The sequence below is a fragment of the Artibeus jamaicensis genome, unplaced genomic scaffold (assembly GCF_021234435.1).
Source record: "Artibeus jamaicensis isolate MK-2021 breed Jamaican fruit bat unplaced genomic scaffold, CSHL_Jam_final contig_1028, whole genome shotgun sequence".
NCBI classification, from domain to species: Eukaryota; Metazoa; Chordata; class Mammalia; order Chiroptera; family Phyllostomidae; genus Artibeus; species Artibeus jamaicensis.
The window spans coordinates 7,351,451-7,374,061 of NW_026521201.1; the positions used below are offsets into that span (position 1 = coordinate 7,351,451).

Consider the following 22,611-nt stretch of genomic DNA (forward strand, 5'->3'; position numbering starts at 1 on the left):
GTACTACCCATGTATAATAAGCATCCTTATTTTTCCTTCAAAAATTTGTGCAAAAACCCTGGCTGTTGTGGCTCAGTGGATTGAGTACCAGCCTGTGAACCAAAAGGTCGCTGGTTCTGTACCTAGTCAGGGCATATGCCTGGTTGCTGGCCAGGTCCCGGGTTGGGGTCCCGTGTGAGGCAACCATATGTTGATGTTTCTTTCCTTCTCTTTCTCCCCTCTTTCCCCTCTCTTTCCCCTCTGTCTAAAAATAAATAAATACAATCTTTTTAAAAGTTTGTGCAAAAAAATGTGCGTTATACACATCAAAATACAGTAAGTTGTTTTGAAACAGTTTACATTGGCCCTAGATAAGAAGGGTGGGAAAAGGTGAGATGGGGGCAGTTTAGGATAGGTAGATAGTGTATAAAGAAGACTTTTCTGTATTGGTTGTGGGCAAGAGTTCTGAAAGTTTATGCATAAGCAAGATGATGTGGCATGTGGGGGTTGGCTTAAAAAAAAAGACAAAAAACTTTTAGATAACCCTCTGGAGGTTGATTCAAAGTTTTAATATACATTCATGAATGAGGTTTTGACCTGTGGCTCTGTTAATTGATTAACCAACCAACCTGTTAACCCCTTCCTTTTATCCTGCAGCCTGCTGAAATTTAATTTAGGACATCTCAGAAATTTTTCTTGTGCCCTAGCTGGTGTAGCTCAGTGGATTGAGTGCAGGCCTGAGAACCAAAGGGTCACTGGTTCAATTCCCAGTCAGGTCACATGCCTAGGTTGTGGATCAGGTCCCCAGCTAGGGGTACGTGAGAGGCAACCACACATTTATGTTTCTCTCCCTCCCTTCCCCTCCTTCAATAAAATAAAATAAAATAAAATGAATAAAATAAAAAATAAAATTAAAATAAAAAAATAAAATCTTAAAAATAATTCCATGAAATTATTCCATGAAATTTGTATTTAATAAAATACAAATTAAAAAAATGAAAATTTTCTTGTCATTCTTTTTGTGAACTTATGTTTTTATTTCTCTTGAGTACCTTTTTAGTAGAATGGCTTAGTCATGTAGTGTGTTTGCAAGTTCCTTAAGTTATTAATATTAATCTCTTAATGTGCCTCATTTATAAATTAAACTTTTCCACAGGTGTGTATATAGAGAAAAAAGAATAGTATATATGGGTTTCAGGTTTCATTATTATCCGTGGTTTCAGGTGTCCACTGGGGGTCCAGGAACCTATCCCCTGTGGATTGAGGACTATTGTTTATTGCTCAGAACATAAGTTTGAGTTTCATTGAAATTCTACTGAGTCTCTGAAGGTACTAGGGACTGAATAATTTGACTATGTAAGCTTTATTATTTTTTCTGTATTTGTATTGGAAAGAAAACATTTAGTGAAATGGAATATATTTTGTTTGTTTTTAAGATTTTATTTATTTATTTTTAGAGAGAGGGTAAAGGAAGGAGAAAGAGATACCAATGTGTTGTTGCCTCTCACATGCTCTCTACAGAGGACCTGGCCCACAATCCAGGCATGTGTCCTGATTGGGAATTGAACTGGTGACCCTTTGGTTTGCAGCCTGTGCTCAATCCACTGAGCTATACCAGTCAGGTGTTTGTTTTATTTTAGTTAATTGCTGAATTGTTATCAGTTCCTAGAACAGTGCCTGGCACAGATTAAATATATAATAAATGTTTGTTAAACGATTAGCCTAATTATATTACTCTGTCATGCTTGAAGCTGACTTCAGTTTTATTTAAATGCAGCCAATTTCTTATAGATAACTTAGAAAATATCTTCACTTTCTGTAAATAGTAATAGCATCATTTTACTTCTGTATCTGCTTTTCATGGAATTGATTTGTAGGTCATGTGGTATAAACTTGGGGAATTTGATTTGATGTGGTTTCTCATGTTGAATGATAAAATGTAGGTTTTAAAAATTCTTTCTTAGAGTTTTAAACTGCCATATCACATACAGTTCTTTTATAACAATACTTAGTGATTGTATAGATTGCCTTATTTTGAATTGAATGCAGTTGAGACAATTCAAGATTTTTAAAAAATATATTTTATTGATTATGCTATTACAGTTGTCCCATTTTCCCTCCTTTATTCCCCTCCTCCTTGTACACCCTCTCCTACCCTCATTCCTCCCCTGTAGTCCATGTCCATGGGTCACATATATAAGTTCTTTGGCTTCTACATTTCCTACACTATTCTTAACCTCCCCTGTCTATCTTCTGCCTACCATTTATGCTACTTACTCCCTGTACCTTTTCCCCCCTCTCTCCTCCTCCTACTCCCCTGTTGCTAACCGTCTATGTGATCTCCATTTCTGTGATTCTATTACTGTTCTAGTTGTTCGCTTAGTTTGTTTTTTACATTTCATATAATAAATGTTGGTGATGATGAACTCCTTGAACTTGACCTTCTCTGAGAAGCACTTTATCTGCCCTTCCATTCTAAATGAAAGCTTTGCTGGATAGAGTCATCTTGGATGTAGGTCCTTGCCTTTCATGACTTGGAATACTTCTTCCCAGGCCCTTCACCTGCAAGATTTCTTTTGAGAAAGCAGCTGACAGTCTAATGCATTGGAACTCCTTGTAGGTAACTGTCTCCTTTTCTCTTGCTGCTTTTAAGATTCTCTCCTCTTTAATCTTGGCTAATGTGATTATGATGTTGCTTGGTGTGTTCCTCCTTGGGTCCACCTTCTTTTGGACTCTCTGAGCTTCCTGGACTTCCTGGAAGTCTATTTCCTTTGCCAGGTTGGGGAAGTTCTCCTTCAGTGTTCGTTCAAATAAGTTTTCAATTTATTGCTGTCCCTCTTCTCTTTCTGGAACCCGTATGATTTGGATGTTGGAATGTTTAAAGATCTCCTGGAGGTTCCTAAGCCTCTTCTCATTTTTTTGAATTCTTGTTTCTTTATTCTGTTCTGGTCAAATGTTTCTTCCTTCTGGTCTGCACTGTTGATTTGAGTCCTGGTTTTCTTCCCATCACTGTTGGTTCTCTGTACATTTTCTTTTATTTCATTTAGCATAGCCTTCATTTTTTCATCTAATTTGTGACTGAAATCAACCAATTCTGTGAGTATCCTGATCACCAGTGTTTCAAACTGTTCATCCAATAGGTTGGCTGTCTCTTCGTTGCTTACTTGTATTTTTTCTGGAGCTTTGATCTGATCTTTCATTTGGACCTTTTTTTTTTTTTTTTGTCTCAGCATGCCTGTTGCTAGTAAGGGGGTGATGCAGTATGTGGGGGAGGGGTCCAAGAGAGAACAATGCCGCTTGCTCTGCCCTGTGTGGGTTTTCTGTCACTTCCCCCACTACCCACAATCAAATTGGGCCCTTCTGATACTGATTCCCGGGTGGGTGGGCTTGTGTACGTTCTAGGACCCTGTGGGTCTCTCCAGTGAACTCTCCTGTGAGGTTGGGAGTTTCTCCCACAGCAGCCTCAACCCCCACAGGTGTTTTCAGTCAGAGGTTTGAGGCTTTATTTCCTGGTACTGGAACCCTGGGTTGCACTGTCTTGCTCCCCAGTTGTTCCTCCGGGTTTATCTGCAGTGAATGTGGGACCACCCAGTCCACAATCTGCCACCTCTTGGGGTTCACCAGCCACATCTTGCTGTGAGTCCTCTCTGCCTGGTTGCTCATCTCCGCCCCTCTTACTGGTCTGAATGAATGTTTCTTCTTTAACTCCTTGGCTGTTTACTTCCATTCAGTTAGATTTTCTCTCAGTTCTGTTGGTTTTAAATTTTTTGTTGTCCTTCTTTTCATTGTGCAAGGAGGCACAGTGTGTCTATTTACGCCTGCGTCTGGCCAGAAACCAATTCAAGTTCTTGAAAGACAAGTTATTTCTTGAGATGGCCATATCATAGGAGTCCTATAACTTAAAAAGTTAAGAGAAAGTTCATTATTTTTCTCTAACCCCTTGTTTTTTAAAGCTTTCGAACTTGGCTTTGTACTTTTGGGGATATCATAAAACAAATAGATATTTTTTAAAAATTGAGAATGAAATAATCATTTTTGAAATGTTTATAGTATTTGTCAGATTTTTTAAAAGTCAGGTTTATTGAGGTACAATTTACATTCAGTAAAATGTACCCTTTTTAGATGTACAGTTCTTTGAAAAAGTTTTAAAGATTTTATTTATTTTTAGAGCAAAGGGAAGGAGGGAGGGAAACCATCAATTGGTTGTCTCTCACATTGCCCACAACTGGGGACCTAGCTAGCAACCCAGGCATGTGCCCTGATTGCGAGTCAAACAGTGACCTTTTGGTTCTCAGGCTGGCACTTAATCCACTGAGCCACACCTGCCAGGGCTCTTCAAATTTTGACAAACATCGTTGAAGGATTTGCAATGGCTAACAGTGGACTTGATTTCTAGTAGGCCTAATGCAGGCCCTAAGCAATAAGTGTTTGCATTTTTTTCATCACTTTGGAAATCTTTACAGGAAGATTCCCATTAAATATTTCCCCAGTGGTAAATGAAAGCAGTGGTATGTGTTAGGCTTTCATTGGCTTTCTTAATAATAAGATTTGCCTGGTTTTGTCTGAATAAAGTTGGTCACTAGAGTGGGGGCAGTAAGTTAGAACAGGTTCCATGTGATTTTACTTAAAATTGACCTACTTTATGCTAGGGGAAAAAAGTAGTATACGTGATAAAGAGTGTTGCCTGCCTTTATATCTTTAAAATAAACTGCTTTTTAATTTGAAGTATATTTGTGCTTATAGAAGTTAAGATTTTATGAGCAGAAGGCTTGAGAATGACCTGTCTATAAAAATCTAGATGTTGTTTCTTCTCAGTTATCCATTATGTAATTAATTTTTTAAATTTATTGATTCAAGAGAGAGAAAAATAACAGTTTTTTCCACTTATTTATGTATTCATTGGCTGATTCTTGGCATGTGCCCTGATCAGGGATCAAAGCCACAACCTTGGTGTACTGGGACAACACTCCAAGCAGCTGAGCTACATGGCCAGGGCAACTGTACCATTATTTTAAAAGAACTATATCAGGAACATATGTTAGGAACTTTTCCCATTTTATCAGTTAAATATTTTTTTCAGTTATCAGTTTTGTTTTATTGACATTTTTCTACTCATAAATGTTCTGAACGGGAAGAATTTCAATTTACTCAATTGTTTTATTGCTTCTGGTGTATAGCAAAGGTTCGTGTTCTCCATTTCTTTACTGTTTCTTAATATTGTCAACATTGTTATAAAGTACAAGGTGCTTTCATGCATTTGAGAACAGTTTATGGTTCAAACGTAGAGGGTTGTGGATAAGAGCAGTGACTTGGGTGTTAGGCTAGTCTGCCTAACCCCAATCTCCACGCTATGGACTGGTACTGGTCCAGGCCTGTTAGGAACCCATCCCCACAGCAGGAGATGAGCTTGAATGTAATACTCTTGAATCATCCTGAAACCAAACTGTCTTCTATGAACTGTCTTCTCTGATGTCAAAAAGGTTGGGGACTGCTGGATTAGATAGATTAGTTTGCCATTTATTAACATAGTTAACTCAGGCAAGTTATTTATAATTAATCTATCTATAATTTTTCTACTCTTATCAAAGTGATGGCATGCTACATAATGTGGACAAAGATTTATGGATCCAAGACATTAGAAGTAGCCTGAATGTTTAATATTAGAATAATAGTTTAATAAGTTAGAGTGGAAACATAAAGTAGGAATATGTAATTACTGAAATATTTACGAAAGCTATTAATAATTTGAGTGCGTGTTTGATGACCTTTATTATAAATGTTACAAGCGATGCCTTGGAGGGGGTCCTGTCATTGGAATCACCAGAACAGGATCTTTGTCCTTTGGGGCCAAGCATGTTGCTGATCTTCACTTTAGTTCCTTATCTGTTTTGCCTTCTGGGTATGATGTAGTTTGTATACACTCTATACTAATCTGACAGGAAGGGGACAGGGTCATAAAGTGCCCCCAGCAGCTTTGAAGATCTAGAAGCACTAAGGAATGTTCGATAGGCTTAGCTGATTCATTCTTCTCTGTTGGATGATTATTTTGTCTCCATGGGTGTTTCTGTCATGGTGTCCAAATCCACTAAATAATGGTGTCAATAAATTTATTAATGTCAGTATATCTGGATGGCTTCTCTAGGTTCTGGTCATTCTTGTCAGTAGGAACAATCTAGGTGGCCAGTGGCCCTCTACAAGAGGTTTTGGTAACTGGCCCCTGAACTCTGATGGAATGAACTGAAGCTAGAAAATTGATGTCACTCTTTTCCTGAACAGATATTAACAGGCTGGCCTTCTGCGACATTGTGGATAGTTGGGTCTGTAGCAATTTGGTAAAATTCTGGGTACAAATCAAATGGCCCATGGTACCCTCTGAAGAGTGACACACAGAAGAGAGAAAAGGATAAGACTACAAACAGGAAGAGTGTTCCTAACACCAGCTAATTTGAGTGTACAACATAATGCTCTAGGAAGTGTCACTGAAACATGAAGTGGTAACATTTTTGAAGTGCAGAAAGGGCCATAGCACCAGAGAGACATGTAAGTGGATATACAAGAAAAAAGAAATCTTTTTTAGGAGGCTGAGGAAAATTATAACCAAATACGCACATTGGAGCCAAAGTAAGCCAATATGGGTAGCCTAAATTGTGAATGTAAAATCTTTGCCGTAGATATTTCATAAGAGAAGCCAGTGGGTAACACCTGGAGAGCCAAAGCAAAGACGACATTAAAATTCAGAAATCCACTAACTAAATAAATAGAAGTACTAGGGTTCTGTACTGTAAAGATCAGGTCCATATGGAGTACAGACGACATACACAAAACAGTGTTGAGTGATGCAGGCACCAACTTCCCATAACAGTAGCTGTCGATAACTACCGTAGGCAGCAGAAATTCTGACAGGTACTATAATAGAAACATTAATAAATGAGAAGAAAGGAGTGTTAAGAACCCAAGGGGTCAAGGAAATTAAGTTTTGCTCCTGAATTCTTGAAGTGTGGGCAGTAATTTTTCATTAATTTAGTTGCTAAATATTTACTGAATATACTTACTATGTGCTAGTTGCTATTTTAGGTGCTGGGAATATAGGAGAGAAGACAGGTTCCCTGGCTGATGTGGCTACGTGGGTTGAGCGCTGGTCTGGGAACCTAAAGGTCGCCAGTTTGATTTTTGGTCAGTGGGGCACAGGCCTGGGTTGTGTTCCAGGTCCTCTGTTAGGGGTGTGTGCAAGAGGCAACCGATTGATGTCTCTCTCACACATGGAAGTTTCTTTCCCTCTCTTTCTCCCTCCCTTCTCCTCGCTCTGAAAATAAATAAAATCTTTTAAAAAAACGGTAATGTCTCTTTTCTTAGGAGGAGTTGAGTAATTAGAAGATAAATACAGTTTACTGAATTGGGGAAGACTAGAGGGTAGAGGAGGTTTGGTGGGATAGTGATGAGTTGTATTGTATTGTGGTTACGTTTGAGATGACAGATATCTATGTAGATAGAGATTTTATACTTGGCAATAGAAGATAGTAGCATTCTGGAGTTCAGAGGTTAGGGCCAGAGATAAATATCTGGGAATCATTGACATGTATCCTCTGGAGTTGGTAATAAGAATTTCAGTGGTATGACCTTGTCAAGTGTGGTCACTCAGAAGGAATAGAAGCTAGATTGTAGATAGGTATGAAGTGAGAGATTGAATGAGAATACAAGGTTTTGGAGTAGAAGTGGCAACTATAGAATCCTCTTTGAGAACTTTTCTTGTGAAAAAGCAAGCAGAAAAATGATTGTTAGGCCCAGATTTGAGTTTTGGTTTTACACTTGCTTGGATGCAGTTATTTGAGTACCTTCTGTTAAGATACATTATATACCTTACACAGTCCTTTTTAAAACATTGAGGTAGATATTTTTCCTCTTGTGACATGAGAGAGCTTTTTCAAGTGAAGTTAAGTGACAGTCCAAGAATTTACCTGTATTTGGACTCAGTTTGATACCATATACAGGGCACTTTTCATACCAAAATTTTTCTTGAACTTTTATGAACGTGGTCAAGTCCCATCTACCTGAAAGTTTTTGAAAGGATTACAAGATGAAAGATTTGTAAATTCTTTATAAGCTGTGAATTGACACAGATTTGTTGGGAGAGTCTACTTGATTTCTTCTTGTAAAGTGAGAAATTTTAGTAGGTAACAATACAAATCATTCAGCTAATCGTTAATGTTACTTAACACAAAAAGCCAATTCATTACAGTTAATAAAAATTATGCAGGCCCTGACCGAGTAGCTCAGTTGGTTAGAGCGTCATCCTGATCTGCCTAGGTCGCAGTTTGATCTCTAGTCGGGCACATACAAGAAGCAACCAATGTATGCATAAATAAATGGAACAACAAATCGATGTCTTCCTGTCTCTCAAATCAATAATGAAAAATATTATGCAAACATTCAGAAATTTAGGAGAAACTTGATTGTAGCTGCCTCAATAGTAGTGTGTTAGTCTTGTATTTTGCATGTATACTTTGCATCAACTATCACATGGTTGTAATTGTAAAGAGTATTTTAAAAAATCGAATTCTGAACTTCTTACTCTACATAAGGAGATGAAAGAATTTGGCAAATTTCAGAAAGACCCTGGGAAATGAGCAGAAATTTAAAAATAGGTCCTTTGTGGAAAAGGTAAATGAGTAAGATTTATTAAATCTGTATTAGTCAAATTTGAATTAAATAGTGATTTGCAGCAAACCAGTGGATATCATAATCGTCTGGAGAACTGAACAAAACAAAACAGATGATGTCTTTTGACAGAGTCACGTTGATTAAACATTTGAAGAAGCCATTGTAGGTCCCTCATTAGCGGAGATGTTTCAGAATGATTTGAAGCTGAATGGTTTTCATTTGGTAATATAAAGAATTGAGCCCATCACGTTTTTGAAATTATTATGTATTGGGTTCTATTTTTAATATTAATGAAAAAAGACTAAGTATTGCTTATGTAGATTTTGTTATTTTCATACTTTCCCTGTTCATTATACGATTATGAGCTAGGGCTTCAGCCATTTATTTAAAAAATTATTTAAATTGATTTTTAGAAAGGAGAGAAATATTGATTTATTGTTTCATTTATTTATGCATTCATTAGTTTCTTGTATGTATCCTGATTGGAGATTGAACCTACTAGCATATAGCATATCAGGGTGACACTACTACCAGTGTCACCCTGACACTGACCAACTGAGCTATGTGGCCAGGGCTAGCCATTTACTTTAAAAGTTAAATTTATCTTTTGCTAATTAAAAAAAAAAATCATGTGGATGTCTCCTTTCTTTTAAATCAAAAGCATGCCCTGGCTGGTGAGGCTTAGTGGTTTGAGTACCAGCCTATGAACTGAAAGGTTGCAGATTTGATTCTCAGTCAGGGCACATGCCTGGGTTGTGGGCCAGGTCCCCAGTTGGGGGTGTGTGAGAGGCAACCTATCAATGTCTCTCTTGCACTTCAGTGTTTCTTTCTCTTTCCCTTCCTCTCTAAAAATAAAAATAAATAAAATCTTTAAAAACAGGGAAATGCAGAAATTTAAGATGTCATGACACTATGTTGATTTTTTTTAAATACTGGTTTGTCATTAGTATTTTTGTTGTGATCAGAGACTTTAGAATCTTCAGATGTGACTGCCCATATTTGAACTGTAAGGTGCTTGATGTTTGGCTAGGCCTTACTTTCTCATTAGTGATCCTGTTCTACCACCAAACAAACTCACAGGGCATGATTTCAATTAATTTTGGTGCTTTGTCTCTGTTAGCTTATTTAATCTTCACAATCATGGTTGAAGTAGAGATTGTTATTAACTCTTAAAAATTAAGTTACCATCTATCATCACCTTTGAGGTTGTTAAAAATTAGGGCATTGCCCTGGCTGGTATGGTTCAGTGGGTTGATTGCTGGCCCACAAACTGAAAAGTTACTGTTCGATTATCAGTCAGGGCACATGCTGGGTTGCAGGCCAGGTCCCCAGTTTGGGGGTATGTGAGAGGCAACTGATCAATGTTTCTCCCCCTCTTTCTCCCTCTCACTTTGCCTTCCTTCCCCTGTCTCTAGAAAGGAATTAAAAAAAAAACAACCCCAAAACTAGAGCATTAAGTCTTAAAATTCTGAGGGCCAGTGGTGTCATGTCTGTTTGTATTGGTTGATACACAGTGAGTGGGAGTTGAGTAAGTACGTCACTGTCTAGGTCTATAATTAGATTATTATTCACTGGTAGAGGATAGGCTACAAAATATGTTCCATAATTTTGTTGGCTTCCTCTAAGGTGAAAGTAGCCAATTTCAAGGTGACTTGAAAGTTGTATACGGAAAGTAACCTATTGTTCCACACTGAAGTTTGCGTTTGGAGTTGGTACATGGTTAATGAGATTTCTGGTATCAAGTTCATGTTTTTCCTTGAACGGAAACCTGAGTGGTGCAAAATGTTCTACATGATAATGTTGGTATGTTGTGTCCCTCATTACCTCTTCTTTTAGACTTCAGTGTGAAGTAAAAATATAGTGTCTGCTACAAATCTGAGCCAGTAATTGAATGGGATTATTTTTAGGAATGGAATAGTTTATATAGTCCCATTATATGGAATAATGGGACCAGCAAGGATATTAAATGTACCCATTTTCTTTTTGAGTATTAGCTAGTTTTTTTCTTTTTTTAATCATTATCAGAAGAAATGCTAAGGTGTGTTAATTTGGACTGGCTTTAGAGAACCTTGCTGGAAGATTTTTATCACATTTTAACTGGCAAGGAAGGGAGTAGTATCTCTTAATTTCATTTAAAAAACTTTACAGTGATGGGGAGAGGGGTCCTCTGGGTACTAGAATGTTGTCTCTTGCTGATTAAACAGCATTTAAATTTTGAGAACTTTGGGTACTTTTGTGCTTTTCTGAATTTTTTTTACATCAATACAAAGTTTACTAGACAAAAAGACAGTATAGTACTAGAGTATATTTTACTGAAATACAGCCTTCAATATCTTACTTCACAGGTCTTAAAACTTGAATTCAGTATTTTTTTTCTTTATTTTATTAGTTGTGGACTCCATGGGATTTAAACTGAGCATGGTTTTTGGAAGTACATTTCTATCCCCTTTATTCACTAATTTTTAATGTTACTGACTTTTAACAATTATTATTTTAAAATATTTATTTATTTATTTTTAGAGAGAGGGGAAAGGAGGAGAGAGGGAGAGAAACATTGGTGTGTGGTTGCTTCTCACACTCTGCCCACTGGGGACCTGGCCCACAACCCAGGCATGTTCCCTGACTGGGAATCAAACTGGTGACCCTTTGTCTTGCAGGCAGCACTCAATCCACTGAGCCACAACAGCCAGGGCATATTTTCTTTTTATTTATTACCCAAATAAGAATTAGTGAAGTGAGGTTTTCTTTGCTCATATTAATCATCTATTAATAAAATTAAGAAGTAGCACCAGGAGTGAGACTGACTGGAAACAAATTCTAGATCTCCAATTAGTTGGTGTTAGTTACTCAAACTGTCTTGCTTTACTTTCACAACTATAAAATGGGGATTCTGATAGTACCCATTTCATAGGGTTTTAAATAAGGTAATTCTTGTATCTGATTGAAAAGACATAGTGCCTGACATATAATGAACACTAAATAGGTTCTGGATGCTGATACTATCTTTTATGGTGATAAAGTGCACATATCATGAAGTTTACAATTTTGACCAATTTTTCTTTTGTATTGGGGTGACATTGGTTAATAAAATTACAGGTTTCAGGTGTATAATTCTATAATGCATCATGTGAATATTGTATTGTGTTAATCACCTACTACCCCAAATCAAGTCTCCTGTCATTGTCATTTATTTCCCGTATACTCTTTTCTACCTCTCCCAGTTTTGACCATTTTTAAGTTTACAATTTCAGTAGCCTTAAGTACATTTACAATGTTGTATAACCATCACCAGTATCTAAGCTAAAACTTTTCCATCACCTGAAACAAAAACTTAACCTTTAGCAATAACTCCACATTATTCCCTCTCCCCAGCTATGATAATAACCTCTGTTCTAACTGTTGTAGCATGAATCTGAACTTAATCTCTTTTACAGCTGAATAATATTCTATTGTATGTTCATACCACATTTTGTTTACTCATTCATCTGTTCATGGGTGCCTGTGTTGTTTCCACGTTTTGGCCATTGGGAATATTAGTGTACAAGTGTCAGTTCCTGCTCTCAATTATCTTGGAGATATACCTAGGAGCGAAATTGCTGAGTCATGGTAATTCTGTGTTTAACTTTTTGAGGGACCTATTACTGTCTTAATCACCATTGCCATCATTTAGTGAGATAGAGGTATTAATGATCTTTTTTTGAAATTATTTTTAGTACCTAGGTGCTCTTAGCATTGTGGTATGCATGTTTTATTGGGAAATTGTGTGCATGATCTTTTACTCCTTGCATTGAAATTTTTGGTGTGGAATATTATGTATAATAATACCATGAAGCTGGACTTGAATTCTGTTCTGTTTTTAATTAAACTTTTCATTTGACTAATTGTAGTTTTAATTGTAGTTCTAAGAAATAACAAAAAAAAGAAAATTAGAATTTTAATTCTAATTAAAATTAAAATTTTAATTTTATTTCTAAGAAATAAAAAAAAAATCTCCCATATATCTTGGCTACTTTCTCCTAGTGGTAGAAATTGTGCAGAACTATATATAGTACAGCCATGATGTTGACATTGATATAATCAAGATACAGGACAATTCTGTTACTCCAGTGATCTTTCATGATGCCCTGTTATAGCCATACCCAGTTCCCTCTCACTCCCATACCTTTCTTAATTCCTGACTACCACTGTCTTATCCATTTCTATATTTTTTATTGTTTTAAGAATATTATACAATAATGGACTCCAAAAAGTATGGCACTTTTTGGAATGGAATCATATAGCATGAAAGTTTTTGAGATTGACCTCCCCCTCAATTTAAAACATTATAAAATACAGATAACATAAAATTTACTATGTGAAACATTTTTATGTATATAGTTATGTTGTACACTTCATGTTGTTTTGCCACCATTAACACCATTCATCTACAGAACTCTTTCATCTTGCAAAATGGAAACTCCATACCCATTAAACAGTAACCCCCCTCATTCCTTTTTCCCACCAGCCCAAGGCAACCACCATTTTACTTTCTGTCTCTTAAGATTTTGACTACTTTAAGTACTTCATATGAGTGGAATCATGTAGTACTATTTTTTCCCCATGATTGGCTTATTTCACTTAGTATAGTGTCCTTAAAGTTCATCCAGGTTGTAGTTTGTGTCAAAATTCCCTTCCTTTTTGAGGGAGAATAATATTGTATGTATAGGCCTGATTTGGTTTAACTGTTCATCCGTTGGTAGCACTTGGGTTGCTTCCACATTTTAGGTATTGTAAATACTATTATGAACGTGAGTATGTAAGTGTCTTTTCAAGACTCTGTTTTCAGTTCTTTTGTGTGTATACTCAGAAGTAGAATTGTTAGATTGTATAGTAATTCTGTTTTCAGTTTTTTTGAGGAACCATCATATTGTGTCCATGACTTTGCATACTCTTTAAAATTGAGGGCAACATAAAAATTAAAGTCGCAGAATAGGTGAAGTAATACATTATACTAATCTATCTTGGCAGGAATCCCCATTTAACTATGATTAAATCAATAATTTAAATTCCTTTTTTCTTCTTCTTTCTCCCCCTTTGAGAATGGGACATTGGGTTCATCTACTCAAGAAAGTTTTTTGAATGTCTACTATGTATCTGTTGTAATTTGGGTTTCAGCAGTGAACAAAACAGAAGTCCTTGCTCTCATGGAAGATATAAGCCATTGGTTTTTAAAAAACACCTTTCCTGGAATAGAGGTAGATTTTTAGACTGGAGGTGTCAAACAATTAAGCTAGCAATTTGTACAGATAAGAAGTTGATTTTTGAGGCAGTTAAACAGCCTTGGTGCTTTTAAATAATATAAGTTTACCTTATGCAGTAGTTGGCCCTCTGAATCCATGGGTTCCACCTTGTTGCTGATAGGCCTACAATAGTTCCGTCTGTACAGACATTTTACTTTTTGGCATTATTTCATAAACAATATAGTATAACATATTTTTACATTGATTTAAGTACTATTAGTAATTTATGGATGATTTAAAGTATATTGGAGGATATGCATAGGTTATATGCAAATGCTGTGTCATTTTATATAAGGGACTTGAGCATCCTTGGGTATGGATGATCACATTCTGTTAATGTAGTATATCACATTTATTGATTGAGCATGTTGACCAGTATGTGCAGGCATCCTGGAACTAACCCACCTTGGACCCCTAGGGATGACTGCATTATTTGAAGGGGAAGTGAAGTCTAAGAAGTGGGAATTTTAAATTTCCTTTTAGGAAGGAAATCTGGTGTTATTAGTACATTTGACTTGCAGTCAAGATATCTAGTTACTAGTTACTACAAGACCTCCTTGTCTAGATCCTGATCTGAGAGGTAAAGCTTTCAGCTTTTTACTGTTGAGTATGATGTTTAAGTGCAGGCTCGTCATATATGGCCTTTATTATGTTAGGGTACATTTTTTCTAAACTTAGCTGAGTTTTTATCTTGAAAGGGTGTTGAACTTTGTTAAATGCCTTTTCTGCATCTCTTGAGATGATCTTATGTTCCTATGAATGATGATCACATTCTGTTAATGTAGTACGTCACATTTATTGATTATGCATGTTGACTAACCTTGCATCCATAACTGCAACTAATCATAGGATATGGTCCCTTTGATGTACCATTGAATTAGGTTTGCTAAAAGTGTTTTGTTGAGGATTTTTGCATCTATGTTTGTCAGGGATATTAGCTTGTAATTCTTTTCTTGTAGTGTCCTTGTATGACTTTTTGGTATCAGGATATTGCTGGCTCTGTAAAATGATTTTGGAAGTGTTTCTTCCTCTTTGATTTTTTTCTGGGAGAGGTTGAGAAGTATTGGCATTAATTATTCTTTGAATGTTTGGTAGAATTCACCAGTGAAGCCATTTGATTTGGGGTTGGAAGATATTTGGTTACTATCTCAATCTCCTTGTTATTGGTCTGTTCATATTTTCTATTTCTTCATGATTTAGTGTTGGTATGGTGTATGATTGTGGGAATTTATCCATTTCTTTTAGGTTATCCAATTTGTTGGTGTATAATTATTCATAGTAATCTCATGATCCTTTTTATTTCTGTGGTATCAGTTATTGCTGCTTTAAAGGTTTGTTCTTTGTCTTTTGAAAGTATGCTTATATTGTGTTGGTGTGCATCTCTGAATTCATCTTACATGTAGTTTTTTCAGCTTATATGTTTATATTTAGGTTTTTAATTAAAGTAAGTTTTTAGCCTATTACTTTACATATTTTCTTTGCCTCTTTTTCTCTTCTCCTTTTAGGATCCCTATGATATTTTTTAATATATTTTTAAATTACAATTACATTCAGTATTATTTTGCATTATATCCAGGTGTCCATATGATGCATATTTTAGTCCACTGAATGGTGTTCCATAGATCCCTTAGACTGTTTTTTAATCTTTTTTTTTTTTTCGCAGCCTCAATAATTCCCATTGTCCTGTCCTTAAGTTCACCCATTCTTTATTTTGCATGCTGAAATCTTCCTTTGAATCCCGTAAGTGAATTTTTCATTTCAGTTATTATACTTTACATCTACAGAATTTCTTCTTGGTTTCTTTTAAGATTTTCTATCTCTTTACTGATATTTCCATTTTGTTCACACATTGTTTTCTTGCCTTTCTCCACATCCACATCTTCCTTTAGTTCTTTGAGCATCTGTAAGACAGTTATTTTAAAGGAAGTTTTTGACTAATACATGAACCATTCAGTGCTTTTCACAGCAGTTTCTGTTGACTTTTTTCCCTTCAAATGGGTCATATTTCCTATTTCTTTTTGGGGGGTGGCTACCAAATTACTGTATTTGAAGGAATGGTGCAAATGAAAGAATGTAAGTGGATGATTTGGTATAAGTTATAGAAAAGGTAAAGATAACTCCAACATGCACGTCTTGCTTTGGTGACCAGTGAAATCACCCCTCTGGCTATGGGAAGCGTCCTGAGGCTGCACTGTCTTCATTGTCTCCCAGGGTGTGTTTGTCAGAAAGATATTCTGCCATGCCAGTTTCAGGGGCTCCCAACATGGGCAAGCTGGTTACATTGTCACCCAGTTCTTGGGTGGATTTCATTTGCTCATTCTGGTAGTGTCAGTGAAGTCATACAGTGAGGGTCATTTTTTGTCAGTGGCCAGTTCGTGCAAGTCCAGTGGTGACTGATTCACACTTTTCTCCAAGTCTAATGCACACTCTATCATTACATTAAGCCCATTCTGCCAGTTATCACAGTGTGGTTTCTTGGTATTCTGAAGGAAGATTTGGCCACCTTGTTCATTCTGCAGCTTCATCAGTTTCTCAGCACGTTCCCTCTCTTCATGAGATTGGTGAAGAAAATATTTGTCAAAGTTCTTCAAAGCCTCATCATTGTGGTCAAAAAGGTAACACATGGACAGGTAGATGTAGGAAGCATAGTCCTCTAAGTTGATCTGGCCTCCATGATGGTGGCCTCTACCTGATGGTAGTTTTGGTGCCACCTATGAGGTAGACAAGATGGTCATTGTGGGTGACTGAGGAAAGGTGGCTTTGTGGTGCTGGAGTGATAGCAGGGTGCTTAGGCCAGTGCAAGGACACCGAGGAGGTGGTGGAACGCTGGGTTTGGGTGGCTGACTGGGAAGGGAGTTAGTGTTGGATTTGTCTGGACACTGTTGAAGCAGGAAACCAGAGTGATTTTTGGCAAAGATTGTCATGCTGTATTTTCCTGTTTCTTTGCACATCTTGTGATTTTTAAAAAAAAAGAAGAAGAATTTATTTGTTTTTAGAGAAAGGGGAAGGGAGAGAGAGAGGAGGAAAGAAATGTTGATGCATGAGAAAAACATGGATCGATTGCCTCTTGCACGCCCCCAACTGGGGATCTGGCTCACAACCCCGGCATATGCCGTGACTGGGAATCAAATCAGCAACCCTTTGGTTCACACTCCAGTACTCAATCCACTTAACCAAACTAGCCAGGGCGTGATGTGTTTTTGAACGCTGGTTTATTTGACTATAATACTGTGGTAACTCTGGAAATCAGATTCTCCCTTCCCCCGAGGTTTGTGGGGGTTTTGGGGTTTTTTGGTTATTGTTAGTTCTTTTGTTGTTTCATCCTGTCTCTGTCCTGAGGTCTAAGTCTCCTTACGTTTTTTGGGAGCATCTCTTTCAGCCTGCACTGTCACTTTTTAATTTTACCCATATATATATATAGTTGCTTTGAATGTTCTAGTCTTTTAATGTCTGACTCCTCAAAGGGGAAAAACAAAAGATAAAAGGGGAAAAAGTTATCTACCCATTAGAATTTTTGGAAGTCACCTCACCTGGATGGGGAGAATTTTGCAATGTAGCAGGGAGGTATAACAATAATGGCTGCCCAGGTCATCTGTAACTCTGGGATCAAAAGAAGGAGCCAGAGCATAGATCCCCATTATTTGGAGAACAGGGTTGTTTTAAGCACCCTAGCTCCTGCAAGCTTTGTGAAAGTGGCTCTAGGAGCTGGTGTACCACTATCTGCCTGGCTGGAGGTGGGGACTATGCTAAAAGCTGAAATTGACCAGTTTTAACAATTTGCCTGTTCCAGTTATCCCCTGGAAGTTGCAAGCTTTCAACAGACTCCACAGAGTTAGAAAATTGTTACATATTCTGACAATAGAGTTGTTAGGTGGGCAGATTCCCAAGGTGTGTTCTATCTGCCATCTTCCCAGAATTCTCTAATATTTTTAAGATAGGCCTGCCAGTAACAAATGTATTCATTCAGATTCTTTCCTCTCCCCCAATTTTAGAAAGTATTAGAAAGTATTTCACAGTTTTTGAAAGATAAGCTTTTCTGGGTATAAGATGCTTGGTTTATAATTTTTTTCTTTGAGTATATTATGTGATTGCCTCCTGACTGCCTCATTGTTTCTGTTCAGAAGTCAACTGTTAATCCCCCTGAGTTCTCTTGTAAATAACTAGTTTTCTTGCTATTTTTAGGATTTTCAAATGGTGTTTCACTTTTAACATTTTTAATATGAAGTGTCTGTAGGTGTCTGTGCTTTTTGTTTTTAAGGTTTTATTTATTTATTTTTAGAGGGAGAGGAAGAAAGAAAGGGACAGAAACATTGACATTAAGAGAGAAACATCAGTTGGTTGCCTCTCCCATACACCTGGACTTGGGACCAAACCCCACACAACACAGCACATTCCCTGACTGGGAATTGAACCAGTGGCCTTTTGCTTTGTGGAGCAGTGCCCAACCAACTGAGCCACACTGGTCAGGGCAGAATGTCTTTGCTTTTATTCTCACTAGAATTTATTGAATTTCCTGGGTGTGTAGTGTATTGTTTTGAGTAAATTTTCAAAGTTTTCTGACATTATTTCTTTGAATATCTTTTCTCTTCTTTCCTTTCTGTGCTTCCATTATGCAGATGTTGATGTGCTTAATGGTTCTTGTATACTTCTGAAATTCTCATCATTTTACTCCATTGTTTTTTCTGTTTTCTGGCTTGCATAATCTCTCATCAGTCTATCTTCAAGTTTGCTTATTGTTCTTTGCAGTTTGTTGAGCCCTTCTATTTTAAAATCTAGTTACACTTTTCAACCCCATTATTTTCCACTTGGTTCTTTATTCCAATTGCTGTCTTTATTGATAATTCTGTGTGATGTGACATTGTTGTCATACCTCCTTTCATTTTTTTTCCCTAAAGATTTTATTTATTTTTCAGAGAGAGAAGGGAGGGAGTAAAAGAGGGAGAGAAACATTGATGATGTGGGAGATCAGACAGTTGCCTCTTGCATGCCTCCAGCTGGGGACAAGGCCCACAATCCATGATCCTGACAGAATTGAACCAGTGACCTTTCAGTTTATAAGCTGGTGCTCAATCCGCTGTGCCCCATCAGCCAGGGCCCTTCACTTCTTCATGGTTTCCTTTAGTTATCAACATACTTATAATGGCTATTTTAAAATTATTTCTGATAAGTCCAATATCTGGTGTCTGTTACAGATACATTATGTTGCCTCCCCCCCCCCCACACACACTTAGTTACAAATTATTTTCTTGTAATGGAAACTTTTAAAGATTTATTATCTTAGCTTTTATTTATTCTGGGCTTCTATCAGTTATTTTATTTCATGGTACTCAAATATACAGTACAGTATTGTTAACTATAGTTAACATGCTGCACATTACATCTCTAGCACTTATTTATTTTATAATTGGAAGTTTTTACCTTTTGATCATCTTTGTTGTCTGTTTTTATGTTCCCCCAATGTATGGATATACTTTCCTGTTTTTTTACATGCCTCCTAATAATTTTGTTGGATACTGGACATTTTAGATAATACATTGTAGTAACTGTAAGTACTGGCCCCCCTTCTCCAGGGTTTGTTATACTACTTGTTTGCTTATTTGTTTAATGAATGACTGGATTGTTTTAGTAAAGTCTCAAGGATTCAGTTTCTGATATTGTTCCTCAAGGAGGTATTGTTTTAGAAATGCCCATGGGGTGAGATGATGTTTTTGGTTGGGCTCTCATGCTCTCTTTCCCTGACTACACCTAGCTGTTAAACTCCAATAATTAATTGCCAGCTGATTTTTAAGAATGCCCCAGGCCATAGATTGTTCTGCAGACTAATACCATGAAATTCTGGCTGTTTTGAAGGAGTGGTTTTTGAGGTTGGTTCTGACACCAGGAGGGGGCAGCAGTTTTACTTCTGAAAACTAACCTAAACTGCCTAAAGTTTAGCTTTTTTCTTGGTTCTCCTTCCAATTGCTTTTTATCAAAATATCCACTGTTCTTTAAAATGCCTTTGACTTGAGCTTCTTCACCTTGTTTTGCAAATAAAGTTAGAAGAAATTAGATGTTACTGTGCCCTCTTCCCCTGCCCCCCCCCCCCAAATGTCTGAATTACAGCTCCAGAGATGTGAGAATGGAGACACTGACAAGTTTCTTTGAGCTTGGAGGGGCAGTGGGTTCTCTCTACTTGCTTTGCCTGGTATAGAGCCACCAACTCTTGAGCTGGATATAGAATGGTCAGCACCCTGCAATTCTCAGTGTACTGTGGTCAAGGGAGGGCCTCAGTTCCATAAGTGGGGCTGCTAGGAAGAAGGGAGCACCTCCTTCTGAGCTGTGCTTATTTGGGACTTAGCATCAGCAACAATAGCTGAGGCAGATTGAAAAATACTGACATACACTTTTTATAGGGAAGAAACCCTTCTGGGTACCGGGGTCAGAGAGAGCCCTGTGTTTTTGACAAGAGTCTGGTATGTAGTTTCTGCTTCTTGGAGTCAGGAGGGGGTCTAGAAAGAAGAGAGACATCTGGGTTCATTTTTTTTTTTTTTAACATTTTATTTATTTATCTTTAGAGGGGAAGGGAAGGAGAGAGGGAGAGAGACATCAATGTATGGTTGCCTTTCGTGCGTCCCCTGCTGGGAAATGGCCTGCAGGGAACCGGCCTGCAACCCAGGCATGTGCCCTGACTAGGAATCGAACCGCGATCGTGTGGTTCCCAGGCCCGTGCTCAATCCACTGAGCTACACCAGCCAGGGCTGGGTTCATTTTTTAAAAATTTAATTTTATTGATTATGCCATTGCAGTTGTTCTATTCCCCCCTTCATTCCCCTCCATCCTGCACCCCTCTCCCCCACCATTCCTCCCCTTTAGTTTATGACCACGTGTCTCAAGTTCTTTAGATTCTATATTCCCCCTACTATTCTTGCCCTCCCCCTATCTATTTTCTACCTACTGTCTATAGATTCTATATTTCCCATACTGTTCTTGCCCTCCCCTCTATTTTCTACCTACCGTCTATGTTACTTATTTTCTGTACCTTCTCCCCTCTTCTCTTCCTCCCACTCCCCTGTTGCTAACTCTCCATGTGATCTTCATTTCTATGGTTCCACTCCTGATCTAGCTGTCCTCTTAGTTTGCTTTTGTTTTAGGTGTGGTTGTTAATAACTGTGAGTTTGCTGTCTTTTCACTGTTCATATTTTTTATCTTCTTTTTCTTAAGATAAGTCTGTTTAACATTTCATATAATAAGGGCTTGGTGATGATGAACTTGAATTTGATCTTATCTGAGAAGCACTTGATCTGCCCTTCCATTCTAAATGAAAGCTTTGCTGGATAGAGCAATCTTGGATGTAGGTCTTCGGATTTCATGACTTGGAATACTTCTTTCCAGCCCTTTCTTGCCTGTAAGTTCTCTTTTGAGAAATCTGCTGACAGTCTGATGGGAACTCCTTTATAGGTGACTGTTCCCTTATCTCTTGCTGCTTCTAGGATTCTCTCCTTCATTTTAATCTTGGCTAATGTAATGATGGTGTTCCTTGGTGTGTTCCTTCTTGGGTCCAACTTCTTTGGGACTCTCTGAGCTTCCTGGACTTCCTGGACATCTATTTCCTTTGCCAGATTGGGGAAATTCTCCTTTATTATTTGTTCAAATAAGCTTTCCACTCGTGGCTGTTCCTCTTCCCCTTCTGGTACCCCTATAATTCAGATGTTGGAGCATTTAAAGATGTCCTGAAGGTTCCTAAGCCTCTCCTCATTTTTTTTTGAATTCTTGTTTCTTCATTCTTTTCTGTTTGGTCATTTTTTTCTTCTGGTGGTCATTTTTTTTCTTCTGGTCCACTCCATTGATTTGAGTCCCAGTTTCCTTTCCATCACTATTGGTTTCCTGTGCATTTCGATTCATTTCAATTAGTTTAGCCTTCATGTGTTCCTCTAATTTGTGACTAAAATCAACCAGTTCTGTGAGCATCCTGATTACCAGTGTTTTGAACTGTGCATCTGAAAGTTTGGCTATTTCTTCATCGTTTAGAGTTATGGGCTCTGGGACTTTGAGTTCTTCTTGAGCCATGTTTGATCTGTTCGCGCCCGTTATGTATGAGGAGTGGAGCATTAGGTGTTCACCAGGGTAGGGCTGCCCAGGTCGCTGGGTGATGATGTATGTGGGGGTGGGGTCAGAGAAGGGTAATAGCAGTCCCCTCTGCTACTTCCTGCTGCTGGGGCCTGCCCCGTCTGTCTCAATGCTCGCTCCTTCGCTGGTTTATCTGTGCATGAATGTGTGACCCTGGTCAGCCTGCCACCCCGTGCCTTCACTGGGTCCACCCGTCGCAACCCCACACCTGGGGATTCTGTAAGTGCCAACCATGCGTCTGGGTCTGTCTGGCTGAGTTTTCCTGCACAGCCCTGCTCTGCCAGCCGCTGGCTCTGTCCCTCTTATCCGTCTGGCTGTAGGGCTTGTTGTTGTTGGACTTCAGTATAGTTCAATTTTCTGTGTTTTGGTTGCACCTTTTTTTACTAAAACTTTGTTGTCTTTAAACTTGGTTGTGTAAGACGGCACAGTGTTTCCACCTACGCCTCTATCTTGGCCTCATTCTTGAATGTTTATTTGTTGTTCACCTTTAAGACTTTCTCCAGAGGCTTTTAATCCTTAAAAATAGTTTTTATCAGTTTCACTGGGGAGCAGATAAAAAGGTAGAGCTTTAGACAGTGGAGCTCTGAAG

The 22,611-nt window shown here is 37.8% G+C and overlaps 1 protein-coding gene and 2 pseudogenes across 3 annotated transcripts in view; 1 reads left to right on the forward strand and 2 right to left on the reverse strand.

The window, feature by feature from the left end:
• Window positions 1-22,611, forward strand: part of ADIPOR2 (adiponectin receptor 2) — a 97,988-nt gene that overhangs the window by 24,415 nt on the left and 50,962 nt on the right. The gene's annotated exons all lie outside the window — the stretch shown is intronic.
• LOC119045176 (alpha-1,2-mannosyltransferase ALG9-like) lies at window positions 5,859-14,014 on the reverse strand (annotated as a pseudogene).
• Window positions 16,083-17,508, reverse strand: LOC119045177 (ferritin heavy chain-like; annotated as a pseudogene).